The following is a 10,465-nucleotide window of genomic DNA, read 5'->3' as shown; positions in this document are numbered from 1 at the left end:
AATATGGCATTGAGGAAAGGCTTATGCAAGATTGGCAGGCAGAGGCACAGAATTACGTAGTCGTGAGTTTGCAGCAACTGTTGACATTGCTCAGAGGCCAACTCATCTGTAAAAGGGGAGTTACTGAACCAACCAGTTAAGTCCATACAAAACACCCTGGTCAAGTTCTTATTTCGTGTATTTTTAAATGAAAGGTATTTTACTAGTGCACCAACATTCCTATTAGTAGGATCAATTCTGGGGTGTTCTGGAAGACAGATATCACATCGGCAATGTGTTGAGGATTAATACTCATGACTGTAACGCTCTAAGAAAAGCTCAAGGGTTTTGTTTTTGACAGATTTGTTTTGTTTTGTTTGTATAGGTGTTTTGCCTCTCTGTGTGTATTTGAACCAGGTCCATGCTGATCAGGTCAGCCCGGGAAGGTCAGAGGAAGATGTTAGATCCCCCTGGGATTGGAATTTCAAGGGTTTATGAGCCACCACTAGGATACTGAGAAACAAACCCAGGTCCTCTGAAAGAACAAATGTTCTTAACTACTAAGCCATTTCTCCAGTCCTCCCATTTTTTTTTCTCTCATTTGAGAATTTCATATAGGTCTGTAATGTGTTTAGTCAAACCAAAAATCCATTCTCAACCCCTCTCTCTCTCTCTCTCTCTCTCTCTCTCTCTCTCTCTCTCTCTGTCTCTCTGTCTCTCTCTCTGTCTCTCTCTCTCTGTCTCTCTCTCTCTCTCTCTCTCTCTCTCTCTCTCTCTCTCTCTCTCTCTCTCTCTCTCTCTCTCTCTCTCTCTCTCTCTCTCTCTCTCTCTCTCTCTCTCTCTCTCTCTCTCTCTCTCCCTCTCTCTCTCTCCCCAGCCCCAAATGAGTGTGTGCTTAGTGATACAGGAACATGGCTAGCCTTTCAGCTTTTCCACACTTGATGGTGGAAGAGGGAGCCTCTAGGACTTACCAGAGACCTGGGATGGTAGGGAAGCCCCAGGAGGTCTATGGGGACAACTCTAGCTGAGACTCCTAGAAGTGAGGACATGGCCACTTCCTGTAGCCAAGCAGGACTCCCAGTGGAGGGATAAGGGCGGCAACCCGACCTTAAAACCTTCGACACAGAATGTGTCCTGCCTACAAGATGTTCAGGAGCAAAGATGTCACGGAGACTGAAGGAATGGCCAAGAAATGACTGCCCCAAATTGAAACCCATCCCTTGGACAAGAATCGGTCCTTGACACTATTAATGATGCTGTGCTATGCTTGCAGACAGAAGCCTCGAATAACTCCTCTGAGAGGCTCCACCCAGCAGCCAATGGAAAGAGATGCAGAGACTCTCACCCAAACACAGATGGAGCTTGGGAAGTTTTACAGAGGAATTGGGGGAAGGATTGAGGTATCTGAAGAGGAAAGGGACTTCACAGGACAAGCAACAGAGTCAACTAACCTGGACCCTTGGGGGCTCCCAGAGATTGAATCACCAACCAAAGAGCAAACAGGCTTGACCGAGGCTCCTGCACATATGTAGCAGATGAGCAATTTGATCTTTATGCAGGTCCTGCAACAGAAGACGGTGCTGTCTCTAACTCTGTTGCCTGCCCACCTGCCTATGGATCCTGTTCTCCTAACTGGGCTGCCTTGTCTGGCCTCAGTGGGAGAGGATGCACTAGTCCTGCAGCGACTTGATGTACAGGAGGCAGGGTGGGGGTGGGGGTGGGCAATACCCAGAAAGGAACTCCCCCCTCTCAAAGGAGGGAGGGGTGGGGAGAGAATCTGCATGAGGAAATACTGGGAGGAGAGAGAGGGGGGCTGATGTTGGGATGAAAAGTGAATAAATGAATAAACTTATTAAGAAATAAAATAAAATTTAACTGACTAAAGAAATAAAAACAGAAGAAAAAAGCCTCACCCTTCTTTCCCCTCCCCACACCCCCCACCCCCAGCAGCAACCACTTTGCATGTTCTGCGATGGAGTGAGACTTCAGAAGCTTCTCCTCCATCCAGGCTGGATTTCAGGCAGCTTGATCTAGAGTGGGTCTGGTGTAGTCTATAGGCTCTTAGTTCGTGTGTGCCGTGGTCCTTTCCTGCCCAGCCAATGCAAATGTCTGTAGATGCTCACTATTTCTGCCTTTTACATTCTTTCCATTTTCTCTTCCTCGATCGTCTCTGATCCCTGGGGAGGTGAGTGATTTAGATGTGTCGTTTAGAGCCGGGAATTCCACTTTGTCTTATCTCTGTGTGTTATGGGTCTCTGTGTTAATCACGGTAAAGGAAGAAGGAGGAGGAGAAGGAGGACAGGGAGAAGAAGAGGAAGAGGAAGAAGAGGGGGAGGGGAAGGGAGAGGAAGAAAAGGGAGAGGTGAGGGGAAGGGAGAGGAAGAAAGGGGGAGGGAAGGAGAGGAAGAAGAGGGGGGGGATGGAAGGGGGAAGAAGGGGGGAAGGGAGGGAAGAAGAGGGGAGGGGGAAGGGAGGGGAGGGGGGGAAGGGAGAGGGAAGAGAGGAAGAAGGGGGGGAGGGGAGGAGAAGGGAGAGGAAGAAGAGGGGGGGAGAGGAAGGGAGAGGAAGAAGAGGGGGGAAGGGGAAGGGAGAGGAAGAAGAGGGGGAGGGAAAGGAACGGGAGAGGGAGAAGCTTCTCTGATGAAGGTTGAGAGATGTACTAATCCACATGTATAAAGATAAGACCTTACTATGTCCATTTAGAAGAATAATAGTATTAAGCTCTTTTTCTGGGGTCTATAACATAGTCCATTATGGGGGTTTGAATGAGAAAGCCCCCCATAAGCTCATGTAAATAACTGGTCCCAGTTAGTGGTGGTGCTTGGGTAGGTTTTTGAGTATGGCCTTGTTGGAGGAAGTATAGCCACGCCACCGTTTCTAGTTTGCGCTCTCTTCCTTGTGTTTAAATGTCAAGATGCGAGCCCTCAGCAACCACTTCCTGCCACTCTGCCTGCTGTTTGCTACCATGCTTCTCTGTCACGATGGGCTTTTATCCCTCTGCTATCATAAGGTGTATAAACCAGTCCCTAAGTTTTATAAACCGTCTGGGTCAAAACGTTTTATCTCAGCAACAGAAAAATTACTATTGCATCAGCCATGAAATTTAAACCCAATTAACAGTACCAGGCATGCGTTCTGTCTTCTGAAGCAGGCTTTAAATCCAGCCCAGGAAGTGGTTGGTTGCTCCCATAACACCCACGCCAATATTTTACCAATGGCACATCTTGCCAGGCCAATCCCTGCTACGGTTCACAGGGTTCACAGCTGAGTAACGCTGTTACATACTTTTCTCTTTCTATAGCATAATAGAACCTTCGTCACAATGAAATCTAGCCAATTAGAGGCAAAGCAACTAGGGCAGTGCCAGCCTAATTGCCCTGTGTCCCATGACTTAAGTATATGGTGGTGTCTTGCCATCAAGTTCTGGAAGGCAGCTAAGAGCTACCCCCACTGACCAACACTCACAAAGAGGTAACCCATACTTAGAAATGAGCTTTCGCTGGATAATCTATGATGTCTGGGAAGCATCGTCCCCTATTATAGGGTAACTCCATTCAAATCCATTTACATATGAGAAGCTCCAGCTCTGATTGCATTTACAAAATGCCAATAGGAAACAGCGACTGCCTTGGGCTCACACATGTATAGAAAGGTTGGGCTCCCCGTTCCTGAAAGACGCTGAGGAACAAACAGGCCAAGTTCTGCATCATTGGAAGACAGAACAATGGCTGTTTCTCTTAAAGCATCTACCCAATATAATAGTCTAAAACATTTGAAATTTAGCAGGACACCACATACATCTTAGATTTTGGCACAGTCATGGATGACAAGTACCCTTGGATTGAACGTCTAGGTATCTCTGGTATGAGGCTAATTCTCAAGAAGTTTCATGCAGGAAGCTGAGGATCCAGGACTTCTGCATCAAGGAATGTCTTCGTCGTTATAAAATTGGCTGACTTCAGTAAAGTCCTCTCCTATTCCATGACCTCAAAGTCACCTTCAGGATGTTATTTCTTTGTGTCTTTAAACAAGAGACTTAGTTTAAAGCTGTTACGTATGCATGCTAGTAACACCCTGATTTCAGCTATTGACTTGAGTCACCACTGTGATCCTGCTGCCCCCCATTCCTTGCATCCAATTCATAACATTTCTCTAACACCCCTTCCTGATTCATTCTGCTAAGTCAACCACCCATCTCCTACTTCTTACTCTCGAGACGATCGTTCATTCTACATATATTACTGAAAAATTTCGCTTCAAAATACAGCTCCTCTTATGCCCCTCAGACTTCAAAAACAGCGTTTCTCAGTGATTTCAAGCATCGGTTCCGCAGATGTGCCGTTTCACACTATTTACAATGCTATCAACAAATGCCAAGGAGTTTATAATCAATAGAAATTTCTTTCTCATGGTTCCGGAGGCGGGGAAGTCTGAGATCAAGGTGGCAGAAGATCTCGATTTCTGTGAGACTCTGCTCGCTGATTTTACGGACACCATTGCCTCTCTGTGTGCTTGTCTGATGGAAGGGATCAGGGAGCTTTCCAAGGTCTCTACCCTGACAACTCCACTTTCACCATCACAATAAAGCCCCACTCCACATACAATCACCTTGACTGATAAGATTCTACTTAAGAAGTCAAGGAGCAGACAACTTTCAGTCCCCTCCATGCTCCATGCTCCATGCTCCATGAAGAATAAGCAAGGTATCCTGATATTTCAAGATATTCAGGTAAACATTTTTTGAGTTACAAAATAATTGTCATGTTTGTTAGAAAAAAAATCCTTAGAAGTCTTTATTAAATTTACAGACTGTGGAGTTTAGGATGGGGCAACCTCAATACTCTCAGTCACCGTTAGAAAATACTAAGGACTTCGGGAAATAACGTGGTGGGTAGAGTTCCACACACATTAGCCTAAGGACTTGAGTTTTGATGTTCAAAATTCTTGTGATACTGCATGCTATGACATGGACCTGGAACCTCCCACTCCTGTGAAACACACACACACACACACACGCACGCACGCACACACGCACACATGCACACATGCACACACATACAAACACCACATTTTCTCACATTTTCAATTAGTAAATCATGAATGGTACATAATTAACACAAAAGTCATAAGATAACAACATGATCGAAACTTGGGGAATGCTGACTTTTTCATCTTCTACATAATAATGTTCTAAATTAATTCTACAGCTTGCTTAACATATGCTCTGTTCCAGGACATCATTCGTCATCAGAGAGCACAGCCCACACCACTCTATATAATTTGTCCATGCTCCATTTCCTTGTATAGTTCTCCTAAATCCACCGTAATTGTAAGTGGCATTCTGAACTCTTCTTTTTCTGAAATATTTTTTAAAGCATTATTTTTTCATTTTAATGGATGTATATGTTCATTTATATGCCTCGGAACACAGATATAATGTGCTCGTGGAAGTCAGTGGACAACTTTGTGGAGTTGGTTTTACAAATCCACCTTAAGTAGGGTTTGGGTATTGAACTCGGGTTGCCAGATTGGTACCTCAAATGCCCTTAACCTCTCAGTCATCTCTCCAGCCCCTTCTGAACTCTTACAACGTTTGTCCGTGCTGTTGACCATCTCTCATTCTTTGATGTTGGGGTGACCTTAAATTAAATCATACCCCGAAGCGTGTTTGTCCGAGCGCATCACGTCTTCTCAAAGAGATCAAGGTAGGAAAATCTGAATATCTGTGTGCAGAATAACAAACCTAGGTTTGCTATTGTCTGGGATATGAACACACTGCTTGACTGCTTAAGACACTGTGACATCAGAATGTTATACAATGCTGTACTTGATGACATTGTCCTTTGGCCTCCATGGTCTATGAAACTCTCTCTTTCTCCCTCTCCCTTCCCCTCCCCTTCCTCCTCCCTCTCTTGCTCCTCCCCTCCTCCTCCTCCCCCTCCTCCTATTCCTACTCCTCTTCCTTCCCTCTCCGTGTCCCTCTCCCTTCCCCTCTCTCATGCAATAATAAATTTTTAAAATTAAAAACAAAAGCCAAAGAAGCTTCGATCTTGTTTCCATACAACAGAAAGGGTTTTACACTTCCGTTTCAAGGGTTGAGCAGGGTCTCACCTTCCTCAGTTTAGCACGGGCTCTCTATACAGCTAAGGATGGATGACCTTGAACTCTGGGACTACAGGTGTGCTACCGCCTCCAGACAAATTTGTTCTTTGTCGTCATAGCATCTTTATTAGTTCTCCAAGGCCAGAGGCCAGCTTTCAGTTCAGCTGCTCAAGTGAAATCACACACTGCACCAAGCCCTGATTCCTTCTTTGCTAACTGCATACTTATGGTTTTAAATTGAATCTCTCTGTTTGCATATAAGTTGATTCAAGGTAGAAAGATTCTCTTTTAAATCATTTAATTATAATTTAAATCTGATTACAAATTTATTAATACTCATTATTTCTTTTGACTAGGGAAATGTGCAGATTTTGGCAGTATGTGTCTTTTTTGTTTTGTTTTTGTTTTGTTTTTTGGTTTTTGGTTTTTGTTTTGTTTTGTTTTGTTTTGTTTTGTTTTGCCTTTCTATTGATTCTATTTTTTCAAATCTCCTTGAATTTCATAAGCCTTTCCACTGGGTATGTCTTCTCTCAGGACCTCCATGTCTTTAAGCCATGAATTCTCTCCAGGAAGACTATTTGAGGATTGCTTCTGATAACAAAGAAACTAAATGTCCTTTTCTTGCTGAAATTCTAGCTTGTCTTGGCTCGCCTGACTTTCTGAATAAAATCAGAGGAAAAAAAAAAAAAAGCTGGGATTTCCCCAGCTTCTTCCCCATTTCTAAGTCCAGGAAATGTTTCACTTTCTAGCATGTGGAAATCAATAGAAACTCAGAATAAATATTTTCTCACCTAAAGAAGTTAATAAGCCCTTTACTTCCTGTATTAGGAGCCAGGATTGAACACTGAAGAGGTCACTGAAAATGACATTTTATACACAATCCCAGCAACAATTTGGATTATCATAACGTTAGGAAATTTAACATTTGAGGTTTGGACTTTTGTTTAAAGTAAATGTACCTTCTTTTAAACACGGAAATGAAAAGCTGAAGACATCTCTCAGTGGCAGACAACCTGCTTAGTATACAGCAGGCCCTACATTTGGTTTGATTCCCAGCACCATCAAAAGGAGAGTGTGTGTGTGTGTGTGTGTGTGTGTGTGTGTGTGTGTATGTGTGTGTAACATGCCTGTATCTGTGTGTGAGGGTGTGTGAGTGTAAGATGACTGTCTCTCTGTGTGTGTGTAAGTGTAAGATGACTGTCTGTGTGTGTGTGTGTGAGTGTAAGATGACTGTGTGTGTGTGAGTGTAAGATGACTGTGTGTGTGTGTGTGAGTGTAAGATGACTGTGTGTGTGTGTGTGTGTGGTGTAAGATGACTGTGTGTGTGTGTGGAGTGTGATGACTGTCTCTCTGTGTGTGTGTGGTGTAAGATGACTGTGTGGAGTGTAAGATGACTGTGAGTGTGTGTGAGTGTAAGATGACTGTCTGTGTGTGTGTAAGATGACTGTGAGTGTGTGAGTGTAAGATGACTGTCTCTGTGTGTGTGTGAGTGTAAGATGACTGTGTGTGTGTGAGTGTAAGATGACTGTCTCTGTGTGTGTGTGAGTGTAAGACGACTGTCTGTGTGTGTATGTGTGAGTGTAAGATGTCTGTGTGTGTGTGTGAGTAAGATGACTGTGTGTGTGTGAGAAGATGACTGTGTGTGAGTGTGTGAGTGTAAGATGACTGTGTGTGTAAGATGACTGTGTGTGTGTGTGTGTGTGTGAGTGTAAGATGACTGTGTGTGTGAGTGTAAGATGACTGTGATGTGTGTGAGTGTAAGATGACTGTGTGTGAGTGTGTGAGTGTAAGATGACTGTGTGTGTAAGATGACTGTGTGTGTGTGAGTGTAAGATGACTGTGTGTGTGTGAGTGTAAGATGACTGTGTGTGTGTGAGTGTAAGATGACTGTGTGTGTGAGTATAAGATGACTGTATGTGTGTGAGTAGAAGATGACTGTATGTGTGTGAGTGTAAGATGACTGTATGTGTGTGTGTGTAAGATGACTATCCCTCTGAGTGTTTGTCTGTGTGCGTGTAAGATGGCTGTCTGTGTGTGTGTGTGTGTGTGTGTGTGAATGTGTGAATGCAAGAGAAATTTTAAGAGGAAGAGAAACCTTAGAATACAATCTTCACTGGCCCTCTGCAACCCTTCCTTTCTCATTCACTGTGAGATCTCTCTTCATTCCCATTCTTTTTGCTCTCACCTTTTGTTTACTTTAGGTGATTAATTTAATTTATTGGCGTATATTAATTACACAAAGTGACCTCCATTGTGACATGTCACACATACATGTATGCGACTGTTTACACATAATGAGCTTCATTGTGACATGCCACACACACTTGCATGTGTGTGATCATTTACACGCAGTGAGCTTTCTTGTGACATGTCATACACACGTGTGTGGCTGTTTACACGTAATGAGCTTTGTTGTGACATCACACACATGCATGTATGTGATCATTTGATTGCTCCCCCACTCCCTCCCTCTCACTTTCACTGTCCCCTTCATTTTTTCATTTACTCACCTTTTCCTTATATTTACTGTCATATTTACGTCTTTTACTTTAGTCATTTCCAGATTATTTTCTATGTGTGCGTGTACACAGCACAGTGCTTGTGCGAAGGTCAGAGGAACACTTTGTGCAGTCCGTTCTGTCCTTCCACCATATGGGTCCTGGGGATTAAACTCAGGTGGGCAAGCTTAATACTGGTTCTTCTGTCCACCATGGATTTCATTGGTTTTGTTGTTGTTTTGTTTTCCTTTGCTTTGCTTTGCTTTTTCTTGCACAGGCGCACATGCACATTACCAGTGGCTACGCCATTGAGAAAATAATTGTCTCTTCCTCCCCCACTAAGCATTACCTGCTTATAGATTCTGAAGAAGAAAGGACCTCATGAGTCTCAGTTTCTTCCACCATAGGCTCGAGGGGTCCGGTCTCATGCAGGTTTTGTGCAGATAATCTCATCCACTGCTCACACGTTCAAGCCCAGCACCGGGAGGCAGAGGCAGGCCTGTGAGTCTGAGGCCAGCTTGATCTACAGAGTGAGTTCCAGAACAATCAGGGCTACATAGAAAGACACTGTCTCAGAACAAGCTAACGAAAGAGCGTGCAGTCCTTTACGTCCTCCTTACCGTCCCTGGGTTGTGGACAGGGTAATGGAGGTGCTCCTCTTGTGGCTATATAACTTGTTTCTGGATGCCATCTGCTAACAATTTGTTGAGTAGGATTGTTCAACATCCGGGGCCACATTTAGTGACACTCTGTCCTCTTATCCTAAAACCAGACAGCATGAAAGATGATACACAACACACAGAAATGTTCTGGAATTTCTGTCCCCATAAACCTGGGTGACTGGTAAAAGTTTGCAGAGGGACTGTTTGTCATTCACTGGAACCGGGGACATTCTTAAGTCATCGTAAGCAGGACTGAAATAAAATATCTGTCACCTAAAATATTATAATCTGCCACTTCAGAAATGATATGCTTCCGAAAGGTCTGTAGGCCGCTGGAACAAGAACTAAATTAATAAGTGAGTAAATAGGTAAGAACACCTATCAAGGATTAGCTACCATTTGGTTCTCAGAGAAAGTGAAGCCTGACCCCACAGGGCATACATTACCAGGCTTCAGAGACACACATTGTCTCAGGCTGCCTTGCCCCTTTCCATAAATGCCCAAACCCTTCTGTTTTCATGATCTGGGTTCATAGTTTATCCAGGGAATAGCCCTGTTAAGATGACAATTCTTGGTTCTCTAGCTAACATCTATTTCCAAAAGAAAGTCTTTTTATCGATCTTGCTAGTTTCCCGAAAACTTCATGATGCTCAGTGAAGTGACATCACTTTGAGTCAAACTGTAAAACCCACATCTGTGCTCACACCAGCAGTTCTCTCTCTCTCTCTCTCTCTCTCTCTCTCTCTCTCTCTCTCTCTCTCTCTCTCTGTCTCTCTCTCTCTCTCTGTCTCTGTGTCTGTCTCTGTCTCACTTGCTCTGTGTGTGGGGGGGGTGTTTGTGTGTCTCTGTGTCTTTTTGTGTGTGTGTATATGCGTGTATGTCTCTCTCTGTCTCTCTGTGCTTCCTGTATTGTGTCTCTGTCTCTGTGTGTGTGTCTATCTATCTCTGTCTTATCATTTTTCCCTTCCTGAAAAAGAACTGGTGTAGGCAAGGCAAGAGCTCAATGCCAAAGATGTGAAAGTGCTTTTCCTTCTCTCCCCACTCCCAGTCAGGGACAAGGAGCCAGAGATGGGAGACAGCTGACCTGCAGTGACCCGCTGGGTCCACAATCTAGATATATATGGACTTTGAATTAAGACTTAATTAAGCCTTACTTAGTTAACCATTCTCTAACGGCTCCCTACCATCTAACCACCTGAGATTAGATGTTAAACAACCAGTGGG

This window comes from Rattus rattus, chromosome 2 (assembly GCF_011064425.1).
Source record: "Rattus rattus isolate New Zealand chromosome 2, Rrattus_CSIRO_v1, whole genome shotgun sequence".
Taxonomy (NCBI): domain Eukaryota; kingdom Metazoa; phylum Chordata; class Mammalia; order Rodentia; family Muridae; genus Rattus; species Rattus rattus.
The sequence above is the reverse complement of the archived record's forward strand: the minus strand, read 5'-3'. Positions refer to the sequence as shown.